This window comes from Rhinoderma darwinii, assembly GCF_050947455.1.
Source record: "Rhinoderma darwinii isolate aRhiDar2 chromosome 1 unlocalized genomic scaffold, aRhiDar2.hap1 SUPER_1_unloc_5, whole genome shotgun sequence".
Lineage (NCBI taxonomy): Eukaryota > Metazoa > Chordata > Amphibia > Anura > Rhinodermatidae > Rhinoderma > Rhinoderma darwinii.
The window spans coordinates 117,735-144,111 of NW_027461669.1; the positions used below are offsets into that span (position 1 = coordinate 117,735).

Below are 26,377 nucleotides of genomic sequence, written 5' to 3' on the forward strand. Positions count from 1 at the left end.
AATCGATTAAAAAGGACTATGGAATAAAGCATTTAATGTCAATGGCCATTCTAAGCTGAATGTGCCTGCTCTCGTCAGATTGCAGAAGTTACACAGCTTAAGGCCTCGCTAGTACCAGTGTGGGAGACTGTCTGGGAATCCGTGGTGCGGTTGACTTTTTATTATGTCGTTTAGATTTTGTTTCACAATCGATTAAAAAGGACTATGGATTAAAGCATTTAATGTCAATGGCCATTCTAAGCTGAATGTGCCTGCTTTCGTCAGATCGCAGAAATTACACAGCTTAAGGCCTCGCTAGTACCAGTGTGGGAGACTGTCTGGGAATCCGTGGTGCGGTTGACTTTTTATTATGTCGTTTAGATTTTGTTTCACAATAGATTAAATAGGACTATGGATTAAAGCATTTAACGTCAATGGCCATTCTAAGCTGAATGTGCCTGCTCTCGTCAGAATGCAGAAGTTACACAGCTTAAGGCCTCGCTATTACTAGTGTGGGAGACTGTCTGGGAATCCGTGGTGCGGTTGACTTTTTATTATGTCGTTTAGATTTTGTTTCACAATCGATTAAAAAAGACTATGGATTAAAGCATTTAATGTCAATGGCCATTCTAAGCTGAATGTGCCTGCTCTCGTCAGATCGCAGAAGTTACACAGCTTAAGCCCTCGCTAGTACTAGTGTGGGAGACTGTCTGGGAATCCGTGGTGCGGTTGACTTTTTATTATGTCGTTTAGATTTTGTTTCACAATCGATTAAAAAGGACTATGGATTAAAGCATTTAATGTCAATGGCCATTCTAAGCTGAATGTGCCTGCTCTCGTCAGATCGCAGAAGTTACCCAGCTTAAGGCCTCGCTATTACCAGTGTGGGAGACTGTCTGGGAATCCGTGGTGCTGTTGACTTTTTATTATGTCGTTTAGATTTTGTTTCACAATCGATTAAAAAGGACTATGGATTTAAGCATTTAATGTCAATGGCCATTCTAAGCTGAATGTGCCTGCTCTCGTCAGATTGCAGAAGTTACACAGCTTAAGGCCTCGCTAGTACCAGTGTGGGAGACTGTCTGGGAATCCGTGGTGCAGTTGACTTTTTATTATGTCGTTTAGATTTTGTTTCACAATCGATTAAAAAGGACTATGGATTAAAGCATTTAACGTCAATGGCCATTCTAAGCTGAATGTGCCTGCTCTCGTCAGAACGCAGAAGTTACATAGCTTAAGTCCTCGCTAGTACCAGTGTGGGAGACTGTCTGGGAACCCGTGGTGCGGTTGACTATTTATTATGTTGTTTAGATTTTGTTTCCCAATAGATTAAATAGGACTATGGATTAAGGCTTTTAATGTCAATGGCCATTCTAAGCTGAATGTGCCTGCTCTAGTCAGATCGCAGAAGTTACACAGCTTAAGGCCTCGCTAGTACCAGTGTGGGAGACTGTCTGGGAATCCGTGGTGCGGTTGACTTTTTATTATGTCGTTTAGATTTTGTTTCACAATCGATTAAAAAGGACTATGGATTAAAGCATTTAATGTCAATGGCCATTCTAAGCTGAATGTGCCTGCTCTCGTTAGATCGCAGAAGTTACACAGCTTAACGCCTCGCTAGTACCAGTGTGGGTGACTGTCTGGGAATCCGTGGTGCGGTTGACTTTTTATTATGTCGTTTAGATTTTGTTTCACAATAGATTAAATAGGACTATGGATTAAAGCATTTAACGTCAATGGCCATTCTAAGCTGAATGTGCCTGCTCTCGTCAGAACGCAGAAGTTACACAGCTTAAGGCCTCGCTAGTACTAGTGTGGGAGACTGTCTGGGAATCCGTGGTGCGGTTGAATTTTTATTATGTCGTTTAGATTTTGTTTCACAATAGATTAAATAGGACTATGGATTAAGGCTTTTAATGTCAATGGCCATTCTAAGCTGAATGTGCCTGCTCTCGTCAGATCGCAGAAGTTACACAGCTTAAGGCCTCGCTAGTACCAGTGTGGGAGACTGTCTGGGAATCCGTGGTGCGGTTGACTTTTTATTATGTCGTTTAGATTTTGTTTCACAATCGATTAAAAAGGACTATGGATTAAAGCATTTAATGTCAATGGCCATTCTAAGCTGAATGTGCCTGCTCTCGTCAGATCGCAGAAGTTACACAGCTTAAGGCCTCGCTAGTACCAGTGTGGGAGACTGTCTGGGAATCCGTGGTGCGGTTGACTTTTTGTTATGTTGTTTAGATTTTGTTTCACAATAGATTAAATAGGACTGTGGATTAAGGCTTTTAAAGTCAATGGCCATTCTAAGCTGAACGTGCCTGCTCTCGTCAGATCGCAGAAGTTACACAGCTTAAGGCCTCGCTAGTACCAGTGTGGGAGACTGTCTGGGAATCCGTGGTGCGGTTGACTTTTTATTATGTCGTTTAGATTTTGTTTCACAATCGATTAAAAAGGACTATGGATTAAAGCATTTAATGTCAATGGCCATTCTAAGCTGAATGTGCATGCTCTCGTTAAATCGCAGAAGTTAAACAGCTTAACGCCTCGCTAGTACCAGTGTGGGAGACTGTCTGGGAATCCGTGGTGTGGTTGACTTTTTATTATTTCGTTTAGATTTTGTTTCACAATAGATTAAATAGGACTATGGATTAAAACATTTAACGTCAATTGCCATTCTAAGCTGAATGTGCCTGCTCTCGTCAGATCGCAGAAGTTACACAGCTTAAGGCCTCGCTAGTACCAGTGTGGGAGACTGTCTGGGAATCCGTGGTGTGGTTAAGTTTTTATTATGTCGTTTAGATTTTGTTTCACAATCGATTAAAAAGGACTATGGATTAAAGAATTTAATGTCAATGGCCATTCTAAGCTGAATGTCCCTGCTCTCGTCAGATCGCAGAAGTTACACAGCTTAAGGCTTCGCTAGTACTAGTGTGGGAGACTGTCTGGGAATCCGTGGTGCGGTTGACTTTTTATTATGTCGTTTAGATTTTGTTTCACAATCGATTAAAAAGGACTATGGAATAAAGCATTTAATGTCAATGGCCATTCTAAGCTGAATGTGCCTGCTCTCGTCAGATTGCAGAAGTTACACAGCTTAAGGCCTCGCTAGTACCAGTGTGGGAGACTGTCTGGGAATCCGTGGTGCGGTTGAGTTTTTATTATGTCGTTTAGATTTTGTTTCACAATCGATTAAAAAGGACTATGGATTAAAGCATTTAATGTCAATGGCCATTCTAAGCTGAATGTGCCTGCTTTCGTCAGATCGCAGAAATTACACAGCTTAAGGCCTCGCTAGTACCAGTGTGGGAGACTGTCTGGGAATCCGTGGTGCGGTTGACTTTTTATTATGTCGTTTAGATTTTGTTTCACAATAGATTAAATAGGACTATGGATTAAAGCATTTAACGTCAATGGCCATTCTAAGCTGAATGTGCCTGCTCTCGTCAGAATGCAGAAGTTACACAGCTTAAGGCCTCGCTATTACTAGTGTGGGAGACTGTCTGGGAATCCGTGGTGCGGTTGACTTTTTATTATGTCGTTTAGATTTTGTTTCACAATCGATTAAAAAGGACTATGGATTAAAGCATTTAATGTCAATGGCCATTCTAAGGTGAATGTGCCTGCTCTCGTCAGATCGCAGAAGTTACACAGCTTAAGCCCTCGCTAGTACTAGTGTGGGAGACTGTCTGGGAATCCGTGGTGCGGTTGACTTTTTATTATGTCGTTTAGATTTTGTTTCACAATCGATTAAAAAGGACTATGGATTAAAGCATTTAATGTCAATGGCCATTCTAAGCTGAATGTGCCTGCTCTCGTCAGATCGCAGAAGTTACCCAGCTTAAGGCCTCGCTATTACCAGTGTGGGAGACTGTCTGGGAATCCGTGGTGCTGTTGACTTTTTATTATGTCGTTTAGATTTTGTTTCACAATCGATTAAAAAGGACTATGGATTTAAGCATTTAATGTCAATGGCCATTCTAAGCTGAATGTGCCTGCTCTCGTCAGATTGCAGAAGTTACACAGCTTAAGGCCTCGCTAGTACCAGTGTGGGAGACTGTCTAGGAATCCGTGGTGCAGTTGACTTTTTATTATGTCGTTTAGATTTTGTTTCACAATCGATTAAAAAGGACTATGGATTAAAGCATTTAACGTCAATGGCCATTCTAAGCTGAATGTGCCTGCTCTCGTCAGAACGCAGAAGTTACATAGCTTAAGTCCTCGCTAGTACCAGTGTGGGAGACTGTCTGGGAACCCGTGGTGCGGTTGACTATTTATTATGTTGTTTAGATTTTGTTTCCCAATAGATTAAATAGGACTATGGATTAAGGCTTTTAATGTCAATGGCCATTCTAAGCTGAATGTGCCTGCTCTAGTCAGATCGCAGAAGTTACACAGCTTAAGGCCTCGCTAGTACCAGTGTGGGAGACTGTCTGGGAATCCGTGGTGCGGTTGACTTTTTATTATGTCGTTTAGATTTTGTTTCACAATCGATTAAAAAGGACTATGGATTAAAGCATTTAATGTCAATGGCCATTCTAAGCTGAATGTGCCTGCTCTCGTTAGATCGCAGAAGTTACACAGCTTAACGCCTCGCTAGTACCAGTGTGGGTGACTGTCTGGGAATCCGTGGTGCGGTTGACTTTTTATTATGTCGTTTAGATTTTGTTTCACAATAGATTAAATAGGACTATGGATTAAAGCATTTAACGTCAATGGCCATTCTAAGCTGAATGTGCCTGCTCTCGTCAGAACGCAGAAGTTACACAGCTTAAGGCCTCGCTAGTACTAGTGTGGGAGACTGTCTGGGAATCCGTGGTGCGGTTGACTTTTTATTATGTCGTTTAGATTTTGTTTCACAATCGAATAAAAAGGACTATGGATTAATGCATTTAATGTCAATGGCCATTCTAAGCTGAATGTACCTGCTCTCGTTAGATCGCAGAAGTTACACAGCTTAACGCCTCGCTAGTACCAGTGTGGGTGACTGTCTGGGAATCCGTGGTGCGGTTGACTTTTTATTATGTCGTTTAGATTATGTTTCACAATAGATTAAATAGGACTATGGATTAAAACATTTAACGTCAATTGCCATTCTAAGCTGAATGTGCCTGCTCTCGTCAGATCGCAGAAGTTACACAGCTTAAGGCCTCGCTAGTACCAGTGTGGGAGACTGTCTGGGAATCCGTGGTGCGGTTGAATTTTTATTATGTCGTTTAGATTTTGTTTCACAATCGATTAAAAAGGACTATGGATTAAAGCATTTAATGTCAATGGCCATTCTAAGCTCAATGTCCCTGCTCTCGTCAGATCGCAGAAGTTACGCAGCTTAAGGCCTCGATAGTACCAGTGTGGGAGACTGTCTGGGAATCCGTGGTGCGGTTGACTTTTTATTATGTCGTTTAGATTTTGTTTCACAATCGATTAAAAAGGACTATGGATTAAAGCATTTAATGTCAATGGCCATTCTAAGCTGAATGTGCCTGCTCTTGTCAGATCGCAGAAGTTACACAGCTTAAGGCCTCGCTAGTACCAGTGTCGGAGACTGTCTGGGAATCCGTGGTGCGGTTGACTTTTTATTATGTCGTTTAGATTTTGTTTCACAATAGATTAAAAAGGACTATGGATTAAAGCATTTAATGTCAATGGCCATTCTAAGCTGAATGTGCCTGCTCTTGTCAGATCGCAGAAGTTACACAGCTTAAGGCCTCGCTAGTACCAGTGTCGGAGACTGTCTGGGAATCCGTGGTGCGGTTGACTTTTTATTATGTCGTTTAGATTTTGTTTCACAGTAGATTAAAAAGGACTATGGATTAAGGCTTTTAATGTCAATTGCCATTCTAAGCTGAATGTGCCTGCTCTCGTCAGAACGCAGAAGTTACACAGCTTAAGGCCTCGCTAGTACCAGTGTGGGAGACTGTCTGGGAATCCGTGGTGCGGTTGACTATTTATTATGTCGTTTAGATTTTGTTTCACAATCGATTAAAAAGGACTATGGATTAAAGCATTTAATGTCAATGGCCATTCTAAGCTGAATGTGCCTGCTCTCGTTAGATCGCAGAAGTTACACAGCTTAACGCCTCGCTAGTACCAGTGTGGGTGACTGTCTGGGAATCCGTGGTGCGGTTGACTTTTTATTATGTTGTTTAGATTTTGTTTCACAATAGATTAAATAGGACTATGGATTAAAGCATTTAACGTCAATGGCCATTCTAAGCTGAATGTGCCTGCTCTCGTCAGATCGCAGAAGTTACACAGCTTAAGGCCTCGCTAGTACTATTGTGGGAGACTGTCTGGGAATACGTGGTGCGGTTGACTTTTTATTATGTCGTTTAGATTTTGTTTCACAATCGATTAAAAAGGAGTATGGATTAAAGCATTTAATGTCAATGGCCATTCTAAGCTGAATGTGCCTGCTCTCGTCAGATCGCAGAAGTTACCCAGCTTAAGGCCTCGCTAGTACCAGTGTGGGAGACTGTCTCGGAATCCGTTTTGCGGTTGAATTTTTATTATGTCGTTTAGATTTTGTTTCACAATCGATTAAAAAGGACTATGGATTAAAACATTTAATGTCAATGGCCATTCTAAGCTGAATGTCCCTGCTCTCGACAGATTGCAGAAGTTACACAGCTTAAGGCCTCGCTAGTACCAGTGTGGGAGACTGTCTGGGAATCCGTGGTGCTGTTGACTTTTTATTATGTCGTTTAGATTTTGTTTCACAATCGATTAAAAAGGACTATTGATTAAAGCATTTAATGTCAAAGGCCATTCTAAGCTGAATGTGCCTGCTCTCATCAGATTGCAGAAGTTACACAGCTTAAGGCCTCGCTAGTACCAGTGTGGGAGACTGTCTGGGAATCCGTGGTGCAGTTGACTTCTTATTATGTCGTTTAGATTTTGTTTCACAATCGATTAAAAAGGACTATGGATTAAAGCATTTAACGTCAATGGCCATTCTAAGCTGAATGTGCCTGCTCTCGTCAGATCGCAGAAGTTACACAGCTTAAGCACTCGCTAGTACCAGTGTGGGAGACTGTCTGGGAATCCGTGGTGCGGTTGACTTTTTATTATGTCGTTTAGATTTTGTTTCACAAATGATTAAAAAGGACTATGGATTAAAGCATTTAATGTCAATGGCCATACTAAGCTGAATGTGCCTGCTCTCGTTAGATCGCAGAAGTTACACAGCTTAACGCCTCGCTAGTACCAGTGTGGGTGACTGTCTGGGAATCCGTGGTGCGGTTGACTTTTTATTATGTCGTTTAGATTTTGTTTCACAATAGATTAAATAGGACTATGGATTAAAGCATTTAATGTCAATGGCCATTCTAAGCTGAATGTGCATTCTCTCGTTAGATCGCAGAAGTTAAACAGCTTAACGCCTCGCTAGTACCAGTGTGGGAGACTGTCTGGGAATCCGTGGTGCGGTTGACTTTTTATTATTTCGTTTAGATTTTGTTTCACAATAGATTAAATAGGACTATGGATTAAAACATTTAACGTCAATTGCCATTCTAAGCTGAATGTGCCTGCTCTCGTCAGATCGCAGAAGTTACACAGCTTAAGGCCTCGCTAGTACCAGTGTGGGAGACTGTCTGGGAATCCGTGGTGCGGTTGAATTTTTATTATGTCGTTTAGATTTTGTTTCACAATCGATTAAAAAGGACTATGGATTAAAGCATTTAATGTCAATGGCCATTCTAAGCTGAATGTCCCTGCTCTCGTCAGATCGCAGAAGTTACACAGCTAAAGGCCTCGCTAGTACCAGTGTGGGAGACTGTCTGGGAATCCGTGGTGCGGTTGACTTTTTATTATGTCGTTTAGATTTTGTTTCACAATCGATTAAAAAGGACTATGGATTAAAGCATTTAATGTCAATGGCCATTCTAAGCTGAATGTGCCTGCTCTTGTCAGAATCGCAGAAGTTACACAGCTTAAGGCCTCGCTAGTACCAGTGTGGGAGACTGTCTGGGAATCCGTGGTGCGGTTGACTTTTTATTATGTCGTTTAGATTTTGTTTCACAATAGATTAAAAAGGACTATGGATTAAAGCATTTAATGTCAATGGCCATTCTAAGCTGAATGTGCCTGCTCTTGTCAGATCGCAGAAGTTACACAGCTTAAGGCCTCGCTAGTACCAGTGTGGGAGACTGTCTGGGAATCCGTGGTGCGGTTGACTTTTTATTATGTTGTTTCGATTTTGTTTCACAGTAGATTAAATAGGACTATGGATTAAGGCTTTTAATGTCAATGGCCATTCTAAGCTGAATGTGCCTGCTCTCGTCAGAACGCAGAAGTTACACAGCTTAAGGCCTCGCTAGTACCAGTGTGGGAGACTGTCTGGGAATCCGTGGTGCCGTTGACTTTTTATTATGTTGTTTAGATTTTGTTTCACAATAGATTAAATAGGACTATGGATTAAGGCTTTTAATGTCAATGGCCATTCTAAGCTGAATGTGCCTGCTCTCGTCAGATCGCAGAAGTTACACAGCTTAAGGCCTCGCTAGTACCAGTGTGGGAGACTGTCTGGGAATCCGTGGTGCGGTTGACTTTTTATTATGTTGTTTAGATTTTGTTTCACAATCGATTAAAAAGGACTATGGATTAAAGCATTTAATGTCAATGGCCATTCTAAGCTGAATGTGCCTCCTCTCGTTAGATCGCAGAAGTTACACAGCTTAACGCCTCGCTAGTACCAGTGTGGGTGACTGTCTGGGAATCCGTGGTGCGGTTGACTTTTTATTATGTCGTTTAGATTTTGTTTCACAATAGATTAAATAGGACTATGGATTAAAACATTTAACGTCAATTGCCATTCTAAACTGAATGTGCCTGCTCTCGTCAGATCGCAGAAGTTACACAGCTTAAGGCCTCGCTAGTACCAGTGTGGGAGACTGTCTGGGAATCCGTGGTGCGGTTGAATTTTTATTATGTCGTTTAGATTTTGTTTCACAATCGATTAAAAAGGACTATTGATTAAAGCATTTAATGTCAATGGCCATTCTAAGCTGAATGTCCCTGTTCTCGTCAGATCGCAGAAGTTACACAGCTTAAGGCCTCCCTAGTACCAGTGTGGGAGACTGTCTGGGAATCCGTGGTGCGGTTGACTTTTCATTATGTCGTTTAGATTTTGTTTCACAATCGATTAAAAAGGACTATGGATTAAAGCATTTAATGTCAATGGCCATTCTAAGCTGAATGTACCTGCTCTCGTCAGATCGCAGAAGTTACACAGCTTAAGGCCTCGCTAGTACCAGTGTGGGAGACTGTCTGGGAATCCGTGGTGCGGTTGCCTTTTTATTATGTAGTTTAGATTTTGTTTCACAATCGATTAAAAAGGACTATGGATTAAAGCATTTAATGTCAATGGCCATTCTAAGCTGAATGTGCCTGCTCTCGTCAGATCGCAGAAATTACACAGCTTAAGGCCTCGCTAGTACCAGTGTGGGAGACTGTCTGGGAATCCGTGGTGCGGTTGACTTTTTATTATGTCGTTTAGATTTTGTTTCACAATAGATTAAATAGGACTATGGATTAAAGCATTTAACGTCAATGGCCATTCTAAGCTGAATGTGCCTGCTCTCGTCAGAACGCAGAAGTTACACAGCTTAAGGCCTCGCTAGTACCATTGTGGGAGACTGTCTGGGAATCCGTGGTGCGGTTGACTTTTTATTATGTCGTTTAGATTTTGTTTCACAATCGATTAAAAAGGACTATGGATTAAAGCATTTAATGTTAATGGCCATTCTAAGCTGAATGTGCCTGCTCTCGTTAAATCGCAGAAATTACACAGCTTAACGCCTCCCTAGTACCAGTGTGGGAGACTGTCTGGGAATCCGTGGTGCGGTTGACTTTTTATTATGTCGTTTAGATTTTGTTTCACAATAGATTAAATAGGACTATGGATTAAATCATTTAACGTCAATGGCCATTCTAAGCTGAATGTGCCTGCTCTCGTCAGATCGCAGAAGTTACCCAGCTTAAGGCCTCGCTAGTACCAGTGTGGGAGACTGTCTCGGAATCCGTTGTGCGGTTGAATTTTTATTATGTCGTTTAGATTTTGTTTCACAATCGATTAAAAAGGACTATGGATTAAAGCATTTAATGTCAATGGCCATTCTAAGCTGAATGTCCCTGCTCTCGGCAGATCGCAGAAGTTACACAGCTTAAGGCCTCGCTAGTACCAGTGTGGGAGACTGTCTGGGAATCCGTGGTGCTGTTGACTTTTTATTATGTCGTTTAGATTTTGTTTCACAATCGATTAAAAAGGACTATGGATTAAAGCATTTAATGTCAATTGCCATTCTAAGCTGAATGTGCCTGCCCTCGTTAGATCGCAGAAGTTACACAGCTTAACGCCTCGCTAGTACCAGTGTGGGAGACTGTCTGGGAATCCGTGGTGCGGTTGACTTTTTATTATGTCATTTAGATTTTGTTTCACAATAGATTAAATAGGACTATGGATTAAATCATTTAATGTCAATGGCCATTCTAAGCTGAATGTGCCTGCTCTCGTCAGATCGCAGAAGTTACACAGCTTAAGGCCTCGCTAGTACCAGTGTGGGAGACTGTCTGGGAATCCGTGGTGCGGTTGACTTTTTATTATGTCGTTTAGATTTTGTTTCACAATAGATTAAATAGGACTATGGATTAAAGCATTTAACGTCAATGGCCATTCTAAGCTGAATGTGCCTGCTCTCGTCAGAACGCAGAAGTTACACAGCTTAACGCCTCGCTAGTCCCAGTGTGGGAGACTGTCTGGGAATCCGTGGTGCGGTTGACTTTTTATTATGTCATTTAGATTTTGTTTCACAATAGATTAAATAGGACTATGGATTAAGGCTTTTAATGTCAATGGCCATTCTAAGCTGAATGTGCCTGCTCTCGTCAGATCGCAGAAGTTACACAGCTTAAGGCCTCGCTAGTACCAGTGTGGGAGACTGTCTGGGAATCCGTGGTGCGGTTGACTTTTTATTATGTTGTTTAGATTTTGTTTCACAATAGATTAAATAGGACTATGGATTAAGGCTTTTAATGTCAATGGCCATTCTAAGCTGAATGTGCCTGCTCTCGTCAGATCGCAGAAGTTACACAGCTTAAGGCCTCGCTAGTACCAGTGTGGGAGACTGTCTGGGAATCCGTGGTGCGGTTGACTTTTTATTATGTCGTTTAGATTTTGTTTCACAATCGATTAAAAAGGACTATGGATTAAAGTATTTAATGTCAATTGCCATTCTAAGCTGAATGTGCCAGCCCTCGTTAGATCGCAGAAGTTACACAGCTTAACGCCTCGCTAGTACCAGTGTGGGAGACTGTCTGGGAATCCGTGGTGCGGTTGACTTTTTATTATGTCGTTTAGATTTTGTTTCACAATAGATTAAATAGGACTATGGATTAAAGCATTTAACGTCAATGGCCATTCTAAGCTGAATGTGCCTGCTCTCGTCAGATCGCAGAAGTTACACAGCTTAAGGCCTCGCTAGTACCAGTGTGGGAGACTGTCTGGGGATCCGTGGTGCGGTTGACTTTTTATTATGTCGTTTAGATTTTGTTTCACAATAGATTAAATAGGACTATGGATTAAAGCATTTACCGTCAATGGCCATTCTAAGCTGAATGTGCCTGCTCTAGTCAGAACGCAGAAGTTACACAGCTTAAGGCCTCGCTAGTACCAGTGTGGGAGACTGTCTGGGAATCCGTGGTGTGGTTGAATTTTTATTATGTCGTTTAGATTTTGTTTCACAATCGATTAAAAAGGACTATGGATTAAAGCATTTAATGTCAATGGCCATTCTAAGCTGAATGTCCCTGCTCTCGTCAGATCGCAGAAGTTACACAGCTTAAGGCCTCGCTAGTACCAGTGTGGGAGACTGTCTGGGAATCCGTGGTGCGGTTGACTTTTTATTATGTCGTTTAGATTTTGTTTCACAATCGATTAAAAAGGACTATGGATTAAAGCATTTAATGTCAATGGCCATTCTAAGCTGAATGTGCCTGCTCTCGTCAGATCGCAGAAGTTACATAGCTTAAGGCCTCGCTAGTACCAGTGTGGGAGACTGTCTGGGAATCCGTGGTGCGGTTGACTTCTTATTATGTCGTTTAGATTTTGTTTCACAATCGATTAAAAAGGACTATGGATTAAAGCATTTAATGTCAATGGCCATTCTAAGCTGAATGTGCCTGCTCTCGTCGGATCGCAGAAGTTACACAGCTTAAGGCCTCGCTAGTACCAGTGTGGGAGACTGTCTGGGAATCCGTGGTGCGGTTGAGTTTTTATTATGTCGTTTAGATTTTGTTTCACAATCGATTAAAAAGGACTATGGATTAAAGCCTTTAACGTCAATGGCCATTCTAAGCTGAATGTCCCTGCTCTCGTCAGATCGCAGAAGTTACACAGCTTAAGGCCTCGCTGGTACCAGTGTGGGAGACTGTCTGGGAATGCGTGGTGCGGTTGCCTTTTTATTATGTTGTTTAGATTTTGTTTCACAATAGATTAAATAGGACTATGGATTAAGGCTTTTAATGTCAATGGCCATTCTAAGCTGAATGTGCCTGCTCTCGTCAGATCGCAGAAGTTACACAGCTTAAGGCCTCGCTAGTACCAGTGTGGGAGACTGTCTGGGAATCCGTGGTGCGGTTGACTTTTTATTATGTCGTTTAGATTTTGTTTCACAATCGATTAAAAAGGACTATGGATTAAAGCATTTAATGTCAATGGCCATTCTAAGCTGAATGTGCCTGCTCTCGTCAGATCGCAGAAGTTACACAGCTTAAGGCCTCGCTAGTACCAGTGTGGGAGACTGTCTGGGAATCCGTGGTGCGGTTGACTTTTTGTTATGTTGTTTAGATTTTGTTTCACAATAGATTAAATAGGACTGTGGATTAAGGCTTTTAAAGTCAATGGCCATTCTAAGCTGAACGTGCCTGCTCTCGTCAGATCGCAGAAGTTACACAGCTTAAGGCCTCGCTAGTACCAGTGTGGGAGACTGTCTGGGAATCCGTGGTGCGGTTGACTTTTTATTATGTCGTTTAGATTTTGTTTCACAATCGATTAAAAAGGACTATGGATTAAAGCATTTAATGTCAATGGCCATTCTAAGCTGAATGTGCATGCTCTCGTTAAATCGCAGAAGTTAAACAGCTTAACGCCTCGCTAGTACCAGTGTGGGAGACTGTCTGGGAATCCGTGGTGTGGTTGACTTTTTATTATTTCGTTTAGATTTTGTTTCACAATAGATTAAATAGGACTATGGATTAAAACATTTAACGTCAATTGCCATTCTAAGCTGAATGTGCCTGCTCTCGTCAGATCGCAGAAGTTACACAGCTTAAGGCCTCGCTAGTACCAGTGTGGGAGACTGTCTGGGAATCCGTGGTGCGGTTAAGTTTTTATTATGTCGTTTAGATTTTGTTTCACAATCGATTAAAAAGGACTATGGATTAAAGAATTTAATGTCAATGGCCATTCTAAGCTGAATGTCCCTGCTCTCGTCAGATCGCAGAAGTTACACAGCTTAAGGCTTCGCTAGTACCAGTGTGGGAGACTGTCTGGGAATCCGTGGTGCGGTTGACTTTTTATTATGTCGTTTAGATTTTGTTTCACAATCGATTAAAAAGGACTATGGAATAAAGCATTTAATGTCAATGGCCATTCTAAGCTGAATGTGCCTGCTCTCGTCAGATTGCAGAAGTTACACAGCTTAAGGCCTCGCTAGTACCAGTGTGGGAGACTGTCTGGGAATCCGTGGTGCGGTTGACTTTTTATTATGTCGTTTAGATTTTGTTTCACAATCGATTAAAAAGGACTATGGATTAAAGCATTTAATGTCAATGGCCATTCTAAGCTGAATGTGCCTGCTTTCGTCAGATCGCAGAAATTACACAGCTTAAGGCCTCGCTAGTACCAGTGTGGGAGACTGTCTGGGAATCCGTGGTGCGGTTGACTTTTTATTATGTCGTTTAGATTTTGTTTCACAATAGATTAAATAGGACTATGGATTAAAGCATTTAACGTCAATGGCCATTCTAAGCTGAATGTGCCTGCTCTCGTCAGAATGCAGAAGTTACACAGCTTAAGGCCTCGCTATTACTAGTGTGGGAGACTGTCTGGGAATCCGTGGTGCGGTTGACTTTTTATTATGTCGTTTAGATTTTGTTTCACAATCGATTAAAAAGGACTATGGATTAAAGCATTTAATGTCAATGGCCATTCTAAGCTGAATGTGCCTGCTCTCGTCAGATCGCAGAAGTTACACAGCTTAAGCCCTCGCTAGTACTAGTGTGGGAGACTGTCTGGGAATCCGTGGTGCGGTTGACTTTTTATTATGTCGTTTAGATTTTGTTTCACAATCGATTAAAAAGGACTATGGATTAAAGCATTTAATGTCAATGGCCATTCTAAGCTGAATGTGCCTGCTCTCGTCAGATCGCAGAAGTTACCCAGCTTAAGGCCTCGCTATTACCAGTGTGGGAGACTGTCTGGGAATCCGTGGTGCTGTTGACTTTTTATTATGTCGTTTAGATTTTGTTTCACAATCGATTAAAAAGGACTATGGATTTAAGCATTTAATGTCAATGGCCATTCTAAGCTGAATGTGCCTGCTCTCGTCAGATTGCAGAAGTTACACAGCTTAAGGCCTCGCTAATACCAGTGTGGGAGACTGTCTGGGAATCCGTGGTGCAGTTGACTTTTCATTATGTCGTTTAGATTTTGTTTCACAATCGATTAAAAAGGACTATGGATTAAAGCATTTAACGTCAATGGCCATTCTAAGCTGAATGTGCCTGCTCTCGTCAGAACGCAGAAGTTACATAGCTTAAGTCCTCGCTAGTACCAGTGTGGGAGACTGTCTGGGAACCCGTGGTGCGGTTGACTATTTATTATGTTGTTTAGATTTTGTTTCCCAATAGATTAAATAGGACTATGGATTAAGGCTTTTAATGTCAATGGCCATTCTAAGCTGAATGTGCCTGCTCTAGTCAGATCGCAGAAGTTACACAGCTTAAGGCCTCGCTAGTACCAGTGTGGGAGACTGTCTGGGAATCCGTGGTGCGGTTGACTTTTTATTATGTCGTTTAGATTTTGTTTCACAATCGATTAAAAAGGACTATGGATTAAAGCATTTAATGTCAATGGCCATTCTAAGCTGAATGTGCCTGCTCTCGTTAGATCGCAGAAGTTACACAGCTTAACGCCTCGCTAGTACCAGTGTGGGTGACTGTCTGGGAATCCGTGGTGCGGTTGACTTTTTATTATGTCGTTTAGATTTTGTTTCACAATAGATTAAATAGGACTATGGATTAAAGCATTTAACGTCAATGGCCATTCTAAGCTGAATGTGCCTGCTCTCGTCAGAACGCAGAAGTTACACAGCTTAAGGCCTCGCTAGTACTAGTGTGGGAGACTGTCTGGGAATCCGTGGTGCGGTTGACTTTTTATTATGTCGTTTAGATTTTGTTTCACAATCGAATAAAAAGGACTATGGATTAATGCATTTAATGTCAATGGCCATTCTAAGCTGAATGTACCTGCTCTCGTTAGATCGCAGAAGTTACACAGCTTAACGCCTCGCTAGTACCAGTGTGGGTGACTGTCTGGGAATCCGTGGTGCGGTTGACTTTTTATTATGTCGTTTAGATTTTGTTTCACAATAGATTAAATAGGACTATGGATTAAAACATTTAACGTCAATTGCCATTCTAAGCTGAATGTGCCTGCTCTCGTCAGATCGCAGAAGTTACACAGCTTAAGGCCTCGCTAGTACCAGTGTGGGAGACTGTCTGGGAATCCGTGGTGCGGTTGAATTTTTATTATGTCGTTTAGATTTTGTTTCACAATCGATTAAAAAGGACTATGGATTAAAGCATTTAATGTCAATGGCCATTCTAAGCTCAATGTCCCTGCTCTCGTCAGATCGCAGAAGTTACGCAGCTTAAGGCCTCGATAGTACCAGTGTGGGAGACTGTCTGGGAATCCGTGGTGCGGTTGCCTTTTTATTATGTCGTTTAGATTTTGTTTCACAATCGATTAAAAAGGACTATGGATTAAAGCATTTAATGTCAATGGCCATTCTAAGCTGAATGTGCCTGCTCTTGTCAGATCGCAGAAGTTACACAGCTTAAGGCCTCGCTAGTACCAGTGTCGGAGACTGTCTGGGAATCCGTGGTGCGGTTGACTTTTTATTATGTCGTTTAGATTTTGTTTCACAATAGATTAAAAAGGACTATGGATTAAAGCATTTAATGTCAATGGCCATTCTAAGCTGAATGTGCCTGCTCTTGTCAGATCGCAGAAGTTACACAGCTTAAGGCCTCGCTAGTACCAGTGTCGGAGACTGTCTGGGAATCCGTGGTGCGGTTGACTTTTTATTATGTCGTTTAGATTTTGTTTCACAGTAGATTAAAAAGGACTATGGATTAAGGCTTTTAATGTCAATTGCCATTCTAAGCTGAATGTGCCTGCTCTCGTCAGAACGCAGAAGTTACACAGCTTAAGGCCTCGCTAGTACCAGTGTGGGAGACTGTCTGGGAATCCGTGGTGCGGTTGACTATTTATTATGTCGTTTAGATTTTGTTTCACAATCGATTAAAAAGGACTATGGATTAAAGCATTTAATGTCAATGGCCATTCTAAGCTGAATGTGCCTGCTCTCGTTAGATCGCAGAAGTTACACAGCTTAACGCCTCGCTAGTACCAGTGTGGGTGACTGTCTGGGAATCCGTGGTGCGGTTGACTTTTTATTATGTTGTTTAGATTTTGTTTCACAATAGATTAAATAGGACTATGGATTAAAGCATTTAACGTCAATGGCCATTCTAAGCTGAATGTGCCTGCTCTCGTCAGAACGCAGAAGTTACACAGCTTAAGGCCTCGCTAGTACTAGTGTGGGAGACTGTCTGGGAATCCGTGGTGCGGTTGACTTTTTATTATGTCGTTTAGATTTTGTTTCACAATCGAATAAAAAGGACTATGGATTAATGCATTTAATGTCAATGGCCATTCTAAGCTGAATGTGCCTGCTCTCGTCAGATCGCAGAAGTTACACAGCTTAAGGCCTCGCTAGTACTATTGTGGGAGACTGTCTGGGAATACGTGGTGCGGTTGACTTTTTATTATGTCGTTTAGATTTTGTTTCACAATCGATTAAAAAGGAGTATGGATTAAAGCATTTAATGTCAATGGCCATTCTAAGCTGAATGTGCCTGCTCTCGTCAGATCGCAGAAGTTACCCAGCTTAAGGCCTCGCTAGTACCAGTGTGGGAGACTGTCTCGGAATCCGTTTTGCGGTTGAATTTTTATTATGTCGTTTAGATTTTGTTTCACAATCGATTAAAAAGGACTATGGATTAAAACATTTAATGTCAATGGCCATTCTAAGCTGAATGTCCCTGCTCTCGACAGATCGCAGAAGTTACACAGCTTAAGGCCTCGCTAGTACCAGTGTGGGAGACTGTCTGGGAATCCGTGGTGCTGTTGACTTTTTATTATGTCGTTTAGATTTTGTTTCACAATCGATTAAAAAGGACTATGGATTAAAGCATTTAATGTCAAAGGCCATTCTAAGCTGAATGTGCCTGCTCTCATCAGATTGCAGAAGTTACACAGCTTAAGGCCTCGCTAGTACCAGTGTGGGAGACTGTCTGGGAATCCGTGGTGCAGTTGACTTCTTATTATGTCGTTTAGATTTTGTTTCACAATCGATTAAAAAGGACTATGGATTAAAGCATTTAACGTCAATGGCCATTCTAAGCTGAATGTGCCTGCTCTCGTCAGATCGCAGAAGTTACACAGCTTAAGCACTCGCTAGTACCAGTGTGGGAGACTGTCTGGGAATCCGTGGTGCGGTTGACTTTTTATTATGTCGTTTAGATTTTGTTTCACAAATGATTAAAAAGGACTATGGATTAAAGCATTTAATGTCAATGGCCATACTAAGCTGAATGTGCCTGCTCTCGTTAGATCGCAGAAGTTACACAGCTTAACGCCTCGCTAGTACCAGTGTGGGTGACTGTCTGGGAATCCGTGGTGCGGTTGACTTTTTATTATGTCGTTTAGATTTTGTTTCACAATAGATTAAATAGGACTATGGATTAACCCCTTAAGGACGCAGCCTAGTTTGGGCCTTAAGGCTCAGAGCCCATTTTTCAAATCTGACATATTTCACTTTATGTGGTAATAACGTCGGAATGCTTAAACCTATCCAAGCGATTCTGAGATTGTTTTCTCGTGACACTTTGGGCTTCATGTTCGTGGTAAAATTTGGTCGATATATTCAGTCTTTATTTGTGAAAAATTGCAAAATTTAGAGAAAATTTACAAAAAATAGCATTTTTCAGAATTTAAATGCATCTGCTTGAAAAACAGACGGTTATACCACCCAAAATAGTTACTAGTTCACATTTCCCATATGTCTACTTTTGATTGGCATCGTTTTTTGAACATTCTTTTATTTTTCTTGGACGTTACAAGGCTTAGAACATAAACAGCAATTTCTCATATTCTTAAGAAAATTTCAAAAGCCTTTTTTTGAAGGTGCCAGTTCAGTTCTGAAGTGGATTTGAGGGGACTATGTGTTAGAAACCCCCATAAAACACCCCATTTTAAAAACTAGACCCCTCAAAGTATTCAAAACAGCATATAGAAAGTTTTTTAACCCTTCAGGCATTTCACAGGAATTAAAGCAAAGTGGAAATTAAATTTGCAAATTTCATTTTTTCTGCTGAATTTCAATTTTATTCAATTTTTTTTTAGTAACAGAGAAGGTTTTACCAGAGAAACACTACTAAATATGTATTGTCCAGATTCTGCAGTTTTTAGAAATGTCCCACATGTGGCCCTACTGCGCTCGTGGACTAAAACACAAGCCCTAGAAGCAAAGAAGCACCTAGTGCATTTTGAGGCCTCTTTTTTATTAGAATATATTTTAGGCAGCATGCCAGGTTTGAAGAGGCGTTGAGGTATCAAAACAATGGAAACCCACCAGAAGTGACCCCATTTTGGAAATTACACCCCTCAAGGAATTCATTTATGGTTTTTGTTATCATTTTGACCGCACAGTTTTTTCACAGCACCTATTTGAATTGGGCTGTGAAATGAAAAAAATGATATTTTTTCCAATAAAATGTCATTTTTGATCAAATTTTCTTATTTTCACAGGGAACAACATACCCCATTTTGTTGCCCAATTTGTCCTTAGTGCGGCAATACCCCATTTGTGGTGATAAACTGCCCTTTGGGCCCATGGGAGGGCTCAGAAGGAAAGGAGCGCTATGTGTTTGTTGGAGTCCAGATTTTGCTGGATTGGTTTTCGGGTGCCATGTCGCATTTGCAGAGCCCCAGAGGTATCAAAGCAATGGAAACCCACCAGAAGTGACCCCATTTTGGAAACTACACCCCTCAAGGAATTCATTTATGGTTTTTGTTATCATTTTGACCGCACAGGTTTTTCACAGCACCTATTTGAATTGGGCTGTGAAATGAAAAAAATTATATTTTTTCCAATAAGATGTCATTTTTGATCAAAATTTCTTATTTTCACAGGGAACAACATACCCCATTTTGTTGCCCAATTTGTCCTTAGTGCGGCAATACCCCATTTGTGGTGATAAACTGCCGTTTGGGCCCATGGGAGGGCTCAGACGGAAAGGAGCGCTATGTGTTTGTTGGAGTCCAGATTTTGCTGGATTGGTTTTCGGGTGCCATGTTGCATTTGCAGAGCCCCAGAGGTATCAAAGCAATGGAAACCCACCAGAAGTGACCCCATTTTGGAAACTACACCCCTCAAGGAATTCATTTATGGTTTTTGTTATCATTTTGACCGCACAGTTTTTTCACAGCACCTATTTGAATTGGGCTGTGAAATGAAAAAAATGATATTTTTTCCAATAAGATGTCATTTTTGATCAAAATTTCTTATTTTCACAAGGAACAACATACCCCATTTTGTTGCCCAATTTGTCCTTAGTGCGGCAATACCCCATTTGTGGTGATAAACTGCCCTTTGGGCCCATGGGAGGGCTCAGAAGGAAAGGACCACCATTTGGCCTACTGGAGCTTTTCTGGTGCTAAGTCATGTGTGCAGAAGCCCCTGAGGTACCAGTACAGTTGAAACCCCCGAGAAGTGACCCCATTTTAAAAACTACACCCCTTAAGACATTCATCTAGAGGTGTAGTGAGCATTTTGACCCCACAGGTACTGTGTAAAAGATAATGCGCAGCAGATGGTGCAGTGTGAGATTTGCAATTTTATATATGTATATGCCATTTCAGTGTCCAATATAGTGTGCCCAGCATGCGCCACCGGAGATATACACCCCTTAAATTGTAATGTGGGTTCTCCTGGGTACGACAATACCCTACATGTGGCTGTTATCAGCTGCCTGGGCATACGGCAGGGCTCAGAAGGGAAAGATGAGGGGGGTAAGCTGTGCGGAGTGCATCAGGGTAAATTGAAAATCAAGGGATGTATGATACATTTTAAAACAATCTTTTATACAGAGCCCTGGTTTTTCGGGACACGTGTCACATTGGTATATTGTGTTCTTCCTTATCCCCCTCTTATAGCAGACTCTGCACCTCTTTTGACTCTTTCCCTTTCCACCGGTTTGGGGACCTTCTCCTGGAAAGTGTTGCCCTGGTACGATGCGCCCCCCCTTCCTGGTCCCTAAAGATTAGATCTTGAAATTCCAGGAAAGTTCCCCTCTGGCCTGCACATCGACGTAGCACATACGCATTGTACAAAGCCATCTGTATGATGTGCCCGGCCAGCTTCTTATACCTCACCGCATGGCGCTGTAGGGCTTCAGGACTTGATTTGACAAGTCCATCCCTCCCATGTACCTATTGTAGTCCAGGATGCAGTCTGGTTTGGGGGTGGCCTTTCCTTCATATATCCTAAACCTGTAGGTATACCCTGATGCACTCTCGCAGCTTATACATCTTCACGCCATACCTTGCCCTCTTACCTGGCAGGTACTGGCGGAATTGAACCCTCCCTTTAAAATGTACCAGGGACTCATCAATAGAAAAACACTTCTCGGGGGTGTATGCTTGGGAAAACCGGGCACTGGAACGGTCTAATAGGGGTCTCCGTTTATACAAACGGTCAAAACTGGGGTCATCTCGGAGTGGGCACGGCTCATTATCAGTATAATGTAAGAAGCGAAGTATTGCCTCATTTATTTATTTTTTTAGGTTCCAGTTCATTTCTGAAGTTGCTTTGAGGGGCCCATATATTAGAAACCCCTATCAAACACCCCATTTTAGAAACTAGACCCCTCAAAGTATTCACAACAGCATTTAGAAAGTTTATGAACCCTTTAGGTGTTTCACAGAAATTTAGAGCAAAGTAGAGGTGACATTTACTCTTTTTATACCATTTTTTTTATAACACAAAAGGATTTATCAGAGAAACGCAACTCAATACTTATTGCCCAGATTCTGCAGTTTAGAGAAATATCCCACATGTGGCCCTCGGGCGGTAATGGACTGAAGCACCGGCCTCCGAAGCAAAGGAGCACCTAGCGGATTTTGAGCCCTCGTTTTTATTAGGCACCATGTCCGGTTTGAAGAGGTCTTGTGGTGCCAAAACATTGGAAACCCCCCAAAAGTGACCCCAATTTGGAAACTAGACCCCTTGAGGAATCCATTGTAGTTTTCATGGGGTGCATGCGGCTTTTTGATCAGTTTTTATTCCATTTTTAGGTGGCGTGGTGCCTAAAAAACAGCAATTGTACTATTGTTTTTGTATACTTTTTTTTTTACAGCGTTCACCGTGCGCTATAAATGATATATTAACTTTATTCTGCGGGGCGATACGATCACGGCGATACCAGATGTTTATAGTTTTTTTTATGTCCTATGGCGTTTGCACAATAAAGTACGTTTTGTAAACAATCATTCACTTTTTGTGTTACTTTATTCTAAGAGCCATAACGTTTTTATTTTTCAATCAATAAAGCCGTGCGAGGACTTATTTTTTGCGTAACGAACTGTATTTTCCATCAGTACCATTTTTCGGTACATGCGACTTTTTGATCTCTTTTTATTCCATTTTTTGGGAGGTGAAGTGACCAAACAATTGTGATTGTGGTACGGTTTATTAATATTTTTTTTTACGGCGTTCACCGTGCGGGATAAATAACAAAATATTTTTGTAGTTCAGGCCGTTACGGACGCGGCGATACCAATTATGTATAGTTTATTTGTTTGTTTATATATTTTTATTAATAATAAAGGCCTGATAAGGGAAAAAGTGGGACTTTTACTTTTATTACTTTTAAAACTTTTATTTTCTTATTTTTACACATCTTTTTTTAACTTTTTTTTTACTTTATTACTTTGTCCCACTAGGGGACATGAGGGCAGGAGGCCCTGATCGCTATTCTAATACACTGCACTACATGCGTAGTGCAGTGTATTAGAACTGTCAGCTACTCACTGACAACAAGCATAGTGGGTCCTGACGTTGTCAGGACCCACTAGGCTTCCGTCTATGGCATAGCCGGACGCCATTGTTTGGTGTCCGGTTGCCATAGTCACCATCGCCGGCCGCTATCGCGTAGCAGGCCGGCGATGGCAGCTTAACCCCTAAAAAGCCGCGATCTCTATAGAACGCGGCTTTTAAGGGGTTAATCAGCGGGGACACAGCGATCGGTCCCCGCTGTAGGAGCTGTGACAGCTGCTGAACAAGACAGCAGCGTCACAGCTCCTGTATGTGTCGGGAGGACGGCCGAAACGGCCGTTACTCCCGAGACGTACTATTACGGCATGGAGCGCGAACGATACAGCTGCCATGACGTAATAGTACGTCAAGGAGCGGGAAGGGGTTAAAGCATTTAATGTCAATGGCCATTCTAAGCTGAATGTGCATTCTCTCGTTAGATCGCAGAAGTTAAACAGCTTAACGCCTCGCTAGTACCAGTGTGGGAGACTGTCTGGGAATCCGTGGTGCGGTTGACTTTTTATTATTTCGTTTAGATTTTGTTTCACAATAGATTAAATAGGACTATGGATTAAAACATTTAACGTCAATTGCCATTCTAAGCTGAATGTGCCTGCTCTCGTCAGATCGCAGAAGTTACACAGCTTAAGGCCTCGCTAGTACCAGTGTGGGAGACTGTCTGGGAATCCGTGGTGCGGTTGAATTTTTATTATGTCGTTTAGATTTTGTTTCACAATCGATTAAAAAGGACTATGGATTAAAGCATTTAATGTCAATGGCCATTCTAAGCTGAATGTCCCTGCTCTCGTCAGATCGCAGAAGTTACACAGCTAAAGGCCTCGCTAGTACCAGTGTGGGAGACTGTCTGGGAATCCGTGGTGCGGTTGACTTTTTATTATGTCGTTTAGATTTTGTTTCACAATCGATTAAAAAGGACTATGGATTAAAGCATTTAATGTCAATGGCCATTCTAAGCTCAATGTCCCTGCTCTCGTCAGATCGCAGAAGTTACGCAGCTTAAGGCCTCGATAGTACCAGTGTGGGAGACTGTCTGGGAATCCGTGGTGCGGTTGCCTTTTTATTATGTCGTTTAGATTTTGTTTCACAATCGATTAAAAAGGACTATGGATTAAAGCATTTAATGTCAATGGCCATTCTAAGCTGAATGTGCCTGCTCTTGTCAGATCGCAGAAGTTACACAGCTTAAGGCCTCGCTAGTACCAGTGTCGGAGACTGTCTGGGAATCCGTGGTGCGGTTGACTTTTTATTATGTCGTTTAGATTTTGTTTCACAATAGATTAAAAAGGACTATGGATTAAAGCATTTAATGTCAATGGCCATTCTAAGCTGAATGTGCCTGCTCTTGTCAGATCGCAGAAGTTACACAGCTTAAGGCCTCGCTAGTACCAGTGTCGGAGACTGTCTGGGAATCCGTGGTGCGGTTGACTTTTTATTATGTCGTTTAGATTTTGTTTCACAGTAGATTAACCCCTTAATGACCGGGCCATTTTGCACGTTAATGACCAAGGATTATTTTTTGTTTTTCCACGGTCGCATTCCAAGAGTCGTAACTCTTTTTTTATTCCGTCGACATAGCCGTATAAGGGCTTGTTTTTTGCGGGACGAGTTGTATTTTGTAATTGTACCATTTTTAGATGCATATAACATATTGATTAACTTTTATTAACTTTATTTTAGGAGAGAATTGAAAATAAGCAGCTATTCCAGCATTAATTTTCACGTTATAAATTTACGCCGTTTACTATGCAGCGTAAATAACATGTTAACTTTATTCTATGGGTCGGCACGATTACAGGGATACCAAATGTGTAAAGGTTTTATATGTTTTTTCTACGTTTGCACAATAAAAACCCTTTTAGAAAAAAATTACTTGTTTTTGCATCGCCGCGTTCCAAGAGGCGTAATTTTTTTATTTTTCCATCGATGTGGCCGTACGTGGGATTGATTTTTGTGGGACAATGTGTAGTTTTCATTAGTACTATTTTGGGGTACATAGGACTTATAGATGAACTTTTATTTTATTTTTTATGGGGGGAATGGGAGAAAAGAGAGAATTTTGCCGTTGTTTTTTGCGTTTTCTTTGGACGCCGTTCATCCGGCGGTTTAATTAATGTGTTCATTTTATTGGTCAAGTTGTTACGATCGCGTGGATACCATATATGTGTATGTGTGATTTGTTTTGACCGTTTTATTAAATAAAACCACTTTTTGGGGCAAAAAAGTAGTTTTATTTGACTTTGACTGTAATTTTTTTTATTTTTTTTTTCACAAACTTTATTTAACGGTTTTACTTTTTTTTTTTTAGTCCCACCAGGGGACTTCACTATGCGATATGCCGATCGCATATATAATGCTTTGGTATACTTCGTATACCAAAGCATTATTGCCTGTCAGTGTAAAACTGACAGGCAACCTATTAGGTCATGCCTCTGGCATCGCCTAACAGGCAGATGCTGAAGACAGACCTGGGGGTCTTTGTTAGACCCCCGGCTGTCATGGAAACCCGACGGCGACCCGCGATTTGTTTGCGGGGGCGCCGATCGGGAGACAGAGGGAGTTCCCCCCTCTGTCAAACACATTAAATGCCGCTGTCACTGTTGACAGCAGCATTTAATGGGTTAAACTGCCGGAATCGGCGCGTGCTTCGATTCCGGCAGTTGCAGCAGGAGCCAGGCTGTGTATAACAGCCGTGCTCCTGCCGCTGATCGCGTGGGTAAACTGTCAGTACCCGCGCGATCACAGGACGGATATATCCGTCCTCCTGCGCGAACTAGCAGCTGCTGAGGACGGATATATCCGTCCTTCGGCGTTAAGGGGTTAAAAAGGACTATGGATTAAGGCTTTTAATGTCAATTGCCATTCTAAGCTGAATGTGCCTGCTCTCGTCAGAACGCAGAAGTTACACAGCTTAAGGCCTCGCTAGTACCAGTGTGGGAGACTGTCTGGGAATCCGTGGTGCGGTTGACTATTTATTATGTCGTTTAGATTTTGTTTCACAATCGATTAAAAAGGACTATGGATTAAAGCATTTAATGTCAATGGCCATTCTAAGCTGAATGTGCCTGCTCTCGTTAGATCGCAGAAGTTACACAGCTTAACGCCTCGCTAGTACCAGTGTGGGTGACTGTCTGGGAATCCGTGGTGCGGTTGACTTTTTATTATGTTGTTTAGATTTTGTTTCACAATAGATTAAATAGGACTATGGATTAAAGCATTTAACGTCAATGGCCATTCTAAGCTGAATGTGCCTGCTCTCGTCAGAACGCAGAAGTTACACAGCTTAAGGCCTCGCTAGTACTAGTGTGGGAGACTGTCTGGGAATCCGTGGTGCGGTTGACTTTTTATTATGTCGTTTAGATTTTGTTTCACAATCGAATAAAAAGGACTATGGATTAATGCATTTAATGTCAATGGCCATTCTAAGCTGAATGTGCCTGCTCTCGTCAGATCGCAGAAGTTACACAGCTTAAGGCCTCGCTAGTACTATTGTGGGAGACTGTCTGGGAATACGTGGTGCGGTTGACTTTTTATTATGTCGTTTAGATTTTGTTTCACAATCGATTAAAAAGGAGTATGGATTAAAGCATTTAATGTCAATGGCCATTCTAAGCTGAATGTGCCTGCTCTCGTCAGATCGCAGAAGTTACCCAGCTTAAGGCCTCGCTAGTACCAGTGTGGGAGACTGTCTCGGAATCCGTTTTGCGGTTGAATTTTTATTATGTCGTTTAGATTTTGTTTCACAATCGATTAAAAAGGACTATGGATTAAAACATTTAATGTCAATGGCCATTCTAAGCTGAATGTCCCTGCTCTCGACAGATCGCAGAAGTTACACAGCTTAAGGCCTCGCTAGTACCAGTGTGGGAGACTGTCTGGGAATCCGTGGTGCTGTTGACTTTTTATTATGTCGTTTAGATTTTGTTTCACAATCGATTAAA

General features: G+C 41.7%; 98 pseudogenes; all 98 read left to right on the plus strand.

Moving 5' to 3' along the window:
* Positions 1-37: 37 nt before the first annotated feature.
* On the plus strand, positions 38-156 carry LOC142673192 (5S ribosomal RNA; annotated as a pseudogene).
* Positions 157-223: 67 nt separating this feature from the next.
* Positions 224-342, plus strand: LOC142674577 (5S ribosomal RNA; annotated as a pseudogene).
* A 67-nt stretch (positions 343-409) lies between these two features.
* On the plus strand, positions 410-528 carry LOC142673573 (5S ribosomal RNA; annotated as a pseudogene).
* A 67-nt stretch (positions 529-595) lies between these two features.
* LOC142673297 (5S ribosomal RNA) lies at positions 596-714 on the plus strand (annotated as a pseudogene).
* A 67-nt stretch (positions 715-781) lies between these two features.
* Positions 782-900, plus strand: LOC142674554 (5S ribosomal RNA; annotated as a pseudogene).
* A 67-nt stretch (positions 901-967) lies between these two features.
* On the plus strand, positions 968-1,086 carry LOC142673259 (5S ribosomal RNA; annotated as a pseudogene).
* Positions 1,087-1,153: 67 nt separating this feature from the next.
* On the plus strand, positions 1,154-1,272 carry LOC142673532 (5S ribosomal RNA; annotated as a pseudogene).
* A 67-nt stretch (positions 1,273-1,339) lies between these two features.
* On the plus strand, positions 1,340-1,458 carry LOC142673409 (5S ribosomal RNA; annotated as a pseudogene).
* Positions 1,459-1,525: 67 nt separating this feature from the next.
* Positions 1,526-1,644, plus strand: LOC142673612 (5S ribosomal RNA; annotated as a pseudogene).
* Positions 1,645-1,711: 67 nt separating this feature from the next.
* LOC142674451 (5S ribosomal RNA) lies at positions 1,712-1,830 on the plus strand (annotated as a pseudogene).
* Positions 1,831-1,897: 67 nt separating this feature from the next.
* LOC142673526 (5S ribosomal RNA) lies at positions 1,898-2,016 on the plus strand (annotated as a pseudogene).
* A 67-nt stretch (positions 2,017-2,083) lies between these two features.
* Positions 2,084-2,202, plus strand: LOC142673539 (5S ribosomal RNA; annotated as a pseudogene).
* A 67-nt stretch (positions 2,203-2,269) lies between these two features.
* Positions 2,270-2,388, plus strand: LOC142674324 (5S ribosomal RNA; annotated as a pseudogene).
* Positions 2,389-2,641: 253 nt separating this feature from the next.
* On the plus strand, positions 2,642-2,760 carry LOC142673888 (5S ribosomal RNA; annotated as a pseudogene).
* Positions 2,761-2,827: 67 nt separating this feature from the next.
* Positions 2,828-2,946, plus strand: LOC142674608 (5S ribosomal RNA; annotated as a pseudogene).
* Positions 2,947-3,013: 67 nt separating this feature from the next.
* On the plus strand, positions 3,014-3,132 carry LOC142673768 (5S ribosomal RNA; annotated as a pseudogene).
* Positions 3,133-3,199: 67 nt separating this feature from the next.
* LOC142674576 (5S ribosomal RNA) lies at positions 3,200-3,318 on the plus strand (annotated as a pseudogene).
* Positions 3,319-3,385: 67 nt separating this feature from the next.
* On the plus strand, positions 3,386-3,504 carry LOC142673574 (5S ribosomal RNA; annotated as a pseudogene).
* A 67-nt stretch (positions 3,505-3,571) lies between these two features.
* On the plus strand, positions 3,572-3,690 carry LOC142673852 (5S ribosomal RNA; annotated as a pseudogene).
* A 67-nt stretch (positions 3,691-3,757) lies between these two features.
* LOC142674555 (5S ribosomal RNA) lies at positions 3,758-3,876 on the plus strand (annotated as a pseudogene).
* A 67-nt stretch (positions 3,877-3,943) lies between these two features.
* Positions 3,944-4,062, plus strand: LOC142673568 (5S ribosomal RNA; annotated as a pseudogene).
* A 67-nt stretch (positions 4,063-4,129) lies between these two features.
* Positions 4,130-4,248, plus strand: LOC142673533 (5S ribosomal RNA; annotated as a pseudogene).
* A 67-nt stretch (positions 4,249-4,315) lies between these two features.
* Positions 4,316-4,434, plus strand: LOC142673410 (5S ribosomal RNA; annotated as a pseudogene).
* Positions 4,435-4,501: 67 nt separating this feature from the next.
* Positions 4,502-4,620, plus strand: LOC142673610 (5S ribosomal RNA; annotated as a pseudogene).
* A 67-nt stretch (positions 4,621-4,687) lies between these two features.
* Positions 4,688-4,806, plus strand: LOC142674243 (5S ribosomal RNA; annotated as a pseudogene).
* A 67-nt stretch (positions 4,807-4,873) lies between these two features.
* LOC142673390 (5S ribosomal RNA) lies at positions 4,874-4,992 on the plus strand (annotated as a pseudogene).
* A 67-nt stretch (positions 4,993-5,059) lies between these two features.
* LOC142674580 (5S ribosomal RNA) lies at positions 5,060-5,178 on the plus strand (annotated as a pseudogene).
* Positions 5,179-5,245: 67 nt separating this feature from the next.
* LOC142674650 (5S ribosomal RNA) lies at positions 5,246-5,364 on the plus strand (annotated as a pseudogene).
* Positions 5,365-5,431: 67 nt separating this feature from the next.
* On the plus strand, positions 5,432-5,550 carry LOC142673798 (5S ribosomal RNA; annotated as a pseudogene).
* A 67-nt stretch (positions 5,551-5,617) lies between these two features.
* Positions 5,618-5,736, plus strand: LOC142673799 (5S ribosomal RNA; annotated as a pseudogene).
* Positions 5,737-5,803: 67 nt separating this feature from the next.
* On the plus strand, positions 5,804-5,922 carry LOC142673851 (5S ribosomal RNA; annotated as a pseudogene).
* A 67-nt stretch (positions 5,923-5,989) lies between these two features.
* Positions 5,990-6,108, plus strand: LOC142673611 (5S ribosomal RNA; annotated as a pseudogene).
* A 67-nt stretch (positions 6,109-6,175) lies between these two features.
* LOC142674526 (5S ribosomal RNA) lies at positions 6,176-6,294 on the plus strand (annotated as a pseudogene).
* A 253-nt stretch (positions 6,295-6,547) lies between these two features.
* Positions 6,548-6,666, plus strand: LOC142673358 (5S ribosomal RNA; annotated as a pseudogene).
* A 67-nt stretch (positions 6,667-6,733) lies between these two features.
* Positions 6,734-6,852, plus strand: LOC142673606 (5S ribosomal RNA; annotated as a pseudogene).
* Positions 6,853-6,919: 67 nt separating this feature from the next.
* LOC142674135 (5S ribosomal RNA) lies at positions 6,920-7,038 on the plus strand (annotated as a pseudogene).
* A 67-nt stretch (positions 7,039-7,105) lies between these two features.
* Positions 7,106-7,224, plus strand: LOC142673284 (5S ribosomal RNA; annotated as a pseudogene).
* A 253-nt stretch (positions 7,225-7,477) lies between these two features.
* Positions 7,478-7,596, plus strand: LOC142674581 (5S ribosomal RNA; annotated as a pseudogene).
* Positions 7,597-7,663: 67 nt separating this feature from the next.
* LOC142674617 (5S ribosomal RNA) lies at positions 7,664-7,782 on the plus strand (annotated as a pseudogene).
* A 67-nt stretch (positions 7,783-7,849) lies between these two features.
* On the plus strand, positions 7,850-7,969 carry LOC142673967 (5S ribosomal RNA; annotated as a pseudogene).
* Positions 7,970-8,036: 67 nt separating this feature from the next.
* On the plus strand, positions 8,037-8,155 carry LOC142673304 (5S ribosomal RNA; annotated as a pseudogene).
* A 67-nt stretch (positions 8,156-8,222) lies between these two features.
* Positions 8,223-8,341, plus strand: LOC142673176 (5S ribosomal RNA; annotated as a pseudogene).
* Positions 8,342-8,408: 67 nt separating this feature from the next.
* Positions 8,409-8,527, plus strand: LOC142673992 (5S ribosomal RNA; annotated as a pseudogene).
* Positions 8,528-8,780: 253 nt separating this feature from the next.
* LOC142673529 (5S ribosomal RNA) lies at positions 8,781-8,899 on the plus strand (annotated as a pseudogene).
* Positions 8,900-8,966: 67 nt separating this feature from the next.
* Positions 8,967-9,085, plus strand: LOC142673657 (5S ribosomal RNA; annotated as a pseudogene).
* Positions 9,086-9,152: 67 nt separating this feature from the next.
* Positions 9,153-9,271, plus strand: LOC142674346 (5S ribosomal RNA; annotated as a pseudogene).
* Positions 9,272-9,338: 67 nt separating this feature from the next.
* Positions 9,339-9,457, plus strand: LOC142673331 (5S ribosomal RNA; annotated as a pseudogene).
* A 67-nt stretch (positions 9,458-9,524) lies between these two features.
* LOC142673219 (5S ribosomal RNA) lies at positions 9,525-9,643 on the plus strand (annotated as a pseudogene).
* Positions 9,644-10,082: 439 nt separating this feature from the next.
* Positions 10,083-10,201, plus strand: LOC142674478 (5S ribosomal RNA; annotated as a pseudogene).
* A 67-nt stretch (positions 10,202-10,268) lies between these two features.
* LOC142674091 (5S ribosomal RNA) lies at positions 10,269-10,387 on the plus strand (annotated as a pseudogene).
* A 67-nt stretch (positions 10,388-10,454) lies between these two features.
* On the plus strand, positions 10,455-10,573 carry LOC142674004 (5S ribosomal RNA; annotated as a pseudogene).
* A 67-nt stretch (positions 10,574-10,640) lies between these two features.
* On the plus strand, positions 10,641-10,759 carry LOC142674020 (5S ribosomal RNA; annotated as a pseudogene).
* A 67-nt stretch (positions 10,760-10,826) lies between these two features.
* Positions 10,827-10,945, plus strand: LOC142674016 (5S ribosomal RNA; annotated as a pseudogene).
* Positions 10,946-11,012: 67 nt separating this feature from the next.
* LOC142674028 (5S ribosomal RNA) lies at positions 11,013-11,131 on the plus strand (annotated as a pseudogene).
* Positions 11,132-11,384: 253 nt separating this feature from the next.
* On the plus strand, positions 11,385-11,503 carry LOC142673376 (5S ribosomal RNA; annotated as a pseudogene).
* A 67-nt stretch (positions 11,504-11,570) lies between these two features.
* Positions 11,571-11,689, plus strand: LOC142673975 (5S ribosomal RNA; annotated as a pseudogene).
* Positions 11,690-11,756: 67 nt separating this feature from the next.
* On the plus strand, positions 11,757-11,875 carry LOC142674394 (5S ribosomal RNA; annotated as a pseudogene).
* A 67-nt stretch (positions 11,876-11,942) lies between these two features.
* On the plus strand, positions 11,943-12,061 carry LOC142674603 (5S ribosomal RNA; annotated as a pseudogene).
* A 67-nt stretch (positions 12,062-12,128) lies between these two features.
* On the plus strand, positions 12,129-12,247 carry LOC142673511 (5S ribosomal RNA; annotated as a pseudogene).
* A 67-nt stretch (positions 12,248-12,314) lies between these two features.
* On the plus strand, positions 12,315-12,433 carry LOC142673757 (5S ribosomal RNA; annotated as a pseudogene).
* Positions 12,434-12,500: 67 nt separating this feature from the next.
* On the plus strand, positions 12,501-12,619 carry LOC142674040 (5S ribosomal RNA; annotated as a pseudogene).
* A 67-nt stretch (positions 12,620-12,686) lies between these two features.
* LOC142674052 (5S ribosomal RNA) lies at positions 12,687-12,805 on the plus strand (annotated as a pseudogene).
* Positions 12,806-12,872: 67 nt separating this feature from the next.
* LOC142674325 (5S ribosomal RNA) lies at positions 12,873-12,991 on the plus strand (annotated as a pseudogene).
* A 253-nt stretch (positions 12,992-13,244) lies between these two features.
* LOC142673601 (5S ribosomal RNA) lies at positions 13,245-13,363 on the plus strand (annotated as a pseudogene).
* A 67-nt stretch (positions 13,364-13,430) lies between these two features.
* LOC142673191 (5S ribosomal RNA) lies at positions 13,431-13,549 on the plus strand (annotated as a pseudogene).
* A 67-nt stretch (positions 13,550-13,616) lies between these two features.
* Positions 13,617-13,735, plus strand: LOC142673193 (5S ribosomal RNA; annotated as a pseudogene).
* Positions 13,736-13,802: 67 nt separating this feature from the next.
* Positions 13,803-13,921, plus strand: LOC142674578 (5S ribosomal RNA; annotated as a pseudogene).
* A 67-nt stretch (positions 13,922-13,988) lies between these two features.
* On the plus strand, positions 13,989-14,107 carry LOC142673576 (5S ribosomal RNA; annotated as a pseudogene).
* A 67-nt stretch (positions 14,108-14,174) lies between these two features.
* On the plus strand, positions 14,175-14,293 carry LOC142673298 (5S ribosomal RNA; annotated as a pseudogene).
* A 67-nt stretch (positions 14,294-14,360) lies between these two features.
* LOC142674556 (5S ribosomal RNA) lies at positions 14,361-14,479 on the plus strand (annotated as a pseudogene).
* A 67-nt stretch (positions 14,480-14,546) lies between these two features.
* LOC142673794 (5S ribosomal RNA) lies at positions 14,547-14,665 on the plus strand (annotated as a pseudogene).
* A 67-nt stretch (positions 14,666-14,732) lies between these two features.
* LOC142673534 (5S ribosomal RNA) lies at positions 14,733-14,851 on the plus strand (annotated as a pseudogene).
* Positions 14,852-14,918: 67 nt separating this feature from the next.
* On the plus strand, positions 14,919-15,037 carry LOC142673411 (5S ribosomal RNA; annotated as a pseudogene).
* Positions 15,038-15,104: 67 nt separating this feature from the next.
* Positions 15,105-15,223, plus strand: LOC142673614 (5S ribosomal RNA; annotated as a pseudogene).
* A 67-nt stretch (positions 15,224-15,290) lies between these two features.
* On the plus strand, positions 15,291-15,409 carry LOC142674257 (5S ribosomal RNA; annotated as a pseudogene).
* A 67-nt stretch (positions 15,410-15,476) lies between these two features.
* Positions 15,477-15,595, plus strand: LOC142673391 (5S ribosomal RNA; annotated as a pseudogene).
* A 67-nt stretch (positions 15,596-15,662) lies between these two features.
* On the plus strand, positions 15,663-15,781 carry LOC142674583 (5S ribosomal RNA; annotated as a pseudogene).
* A 67-nt stretch (positions 15,782-15,848) lies between these two features.
* On the plus strand, positions 15,849-15,967 carry LOC142673501 (5S ribosomal RNA; annotated as a pseudogene).
* A 67-nt stretch (positions 15,968-16,034) lies between these two features.
* On the plus strand, positions 16,035-16,153 carry LOC142673800 (5S ribosomal RNA; annotated as a pseudogene).
* Positions 16,154-16,220: 67 nt separating this feature from the next.
* LOC142673801 (5S ribosomal RNA) lies at positions 16,221-16,339 on the plus strand (annotated as a pseudogene).
* Positions 16,340-16,406: 67 nt separating this feature from the next.
* On the plus strand, positions 16,407-16,525 carry LOC142673973 (5S ribosomal RNA; annotated as a pseudogene).
* Positions 16,526-16,592: 67 nt separating this feature from the next.
* Positions 16,593-16,711, plus strand: LOC142673615 (5S ribosomal RNA; annotated as a pseudogene).
* Positions 16,712-16,778: 67 nt separating this feature from the next.
* LOC142674269 (5S ribosomal RNA) lies at positions 16,779-16,897 on the plus strand (annotated as a pseudogene).
* A 67-nt stretch (positions 16,898-16,964) lies between these two features.
* Positions 16,965-17,083, plus strand: LOC142674538 (5S ribosomal RNA; annotated as a pseudogene).
* Positions 17,084-17,336: 253 nt separating this feature from the next.
* Positions 17,337-17,455, plus strand: LOC142674362 (5S ribosomal RNA; annotated as a pseudogene).
* A 67-nt stretch (positions 17,456-17,522) lies between these two features.
* LOC142673608 (5S ribosomal RNA) lies at positions 17,523-17,641 on the plus strand (annotated as a pseudogene).
* A 67-nt stretch (positions 17,642-17,708) lies between these two features.
* Positions 17,709-17,827, plus strand: LOC142674136 (5S ribosomal RNA; annotated as a pseudogene).
* A 67-nt stretch (positions 17,828-17,894) lies between these two features.
* Positions 17,895-18,013, plus strand: LOC142673286 (5S ribosomal RNA; annotated as a pseudogene).
* A 4,990-nt stretch (positions 18,014-23,003) lies between these two features.
* LOC142674584 (5S ribosomal RNA) lies at positions 23,004-23,122 on the plus strand (annotated as a pseudogene).
* A 67-nt stretch (positions 23,123-23,189) lies between these two features.
* On the plus strand, positions 23,190-23,308 carry LOC142674619 (5S ribosomal RNA; annotated as a pseudogene).
* A 67-nt stretch (positions 23,309-23,375) lies between these two features.
* On the plus strand, positions 23,376-23,494 carry LOC142673503 (5S ribosomal RNA; annotated as a pseudogene).
* A 67-nt stretch (positions 23,495-23,561) lies between these two features.
* Positions 23,562-23,680, plus strand: LOC142673802 (5S ribosomal RNA; annotated as a pseudogene).
* A 67-nt stretch (positions 23,681-23,747) lies between these two features.
* Positions 23,748-23,866, plus strand: LOC142673804 (5S ribosomal RNA; annotated as a pseudogene).
* Positions 23,867-25,287: 1,421 nt separating this feature from the next.
* Positions 25,288-25,406, plus strand: LOC142674095 (5S ribosomal RNA; annotated as a pseudogene).
* A 67-nt stretch (positions 25,407-25,473) lies between these two features.
* Positions 25,474-25,592, plus strand: LOC142673617 (5S ribosomal RNA; annotated as a pseudogene).
* A 67-nt stretch (positions 25,593-25,659) lies between these two features.
* Positions 25,660-25,778, plus strand: LOC142674281 (5S ribosomal RNA; annotated as a pseudogene).
* A 67-nt stretch (positions 25,779-25,845) lies between these two features.
* Positions 25,846-25,964, plus strand: LOC142674550 (5S ribosomal RNA; annotated as a pseudogene).
* Positions 25,965-26,217: 253 nt separating this feature from the next.
* Positions 26,218-26,336, plus strand: LOC142674363 (5S ribosomal RNA; annotated as a pseudogene).
* Positions 26,337-26,377: the final 41 nt, after the last annotated feature.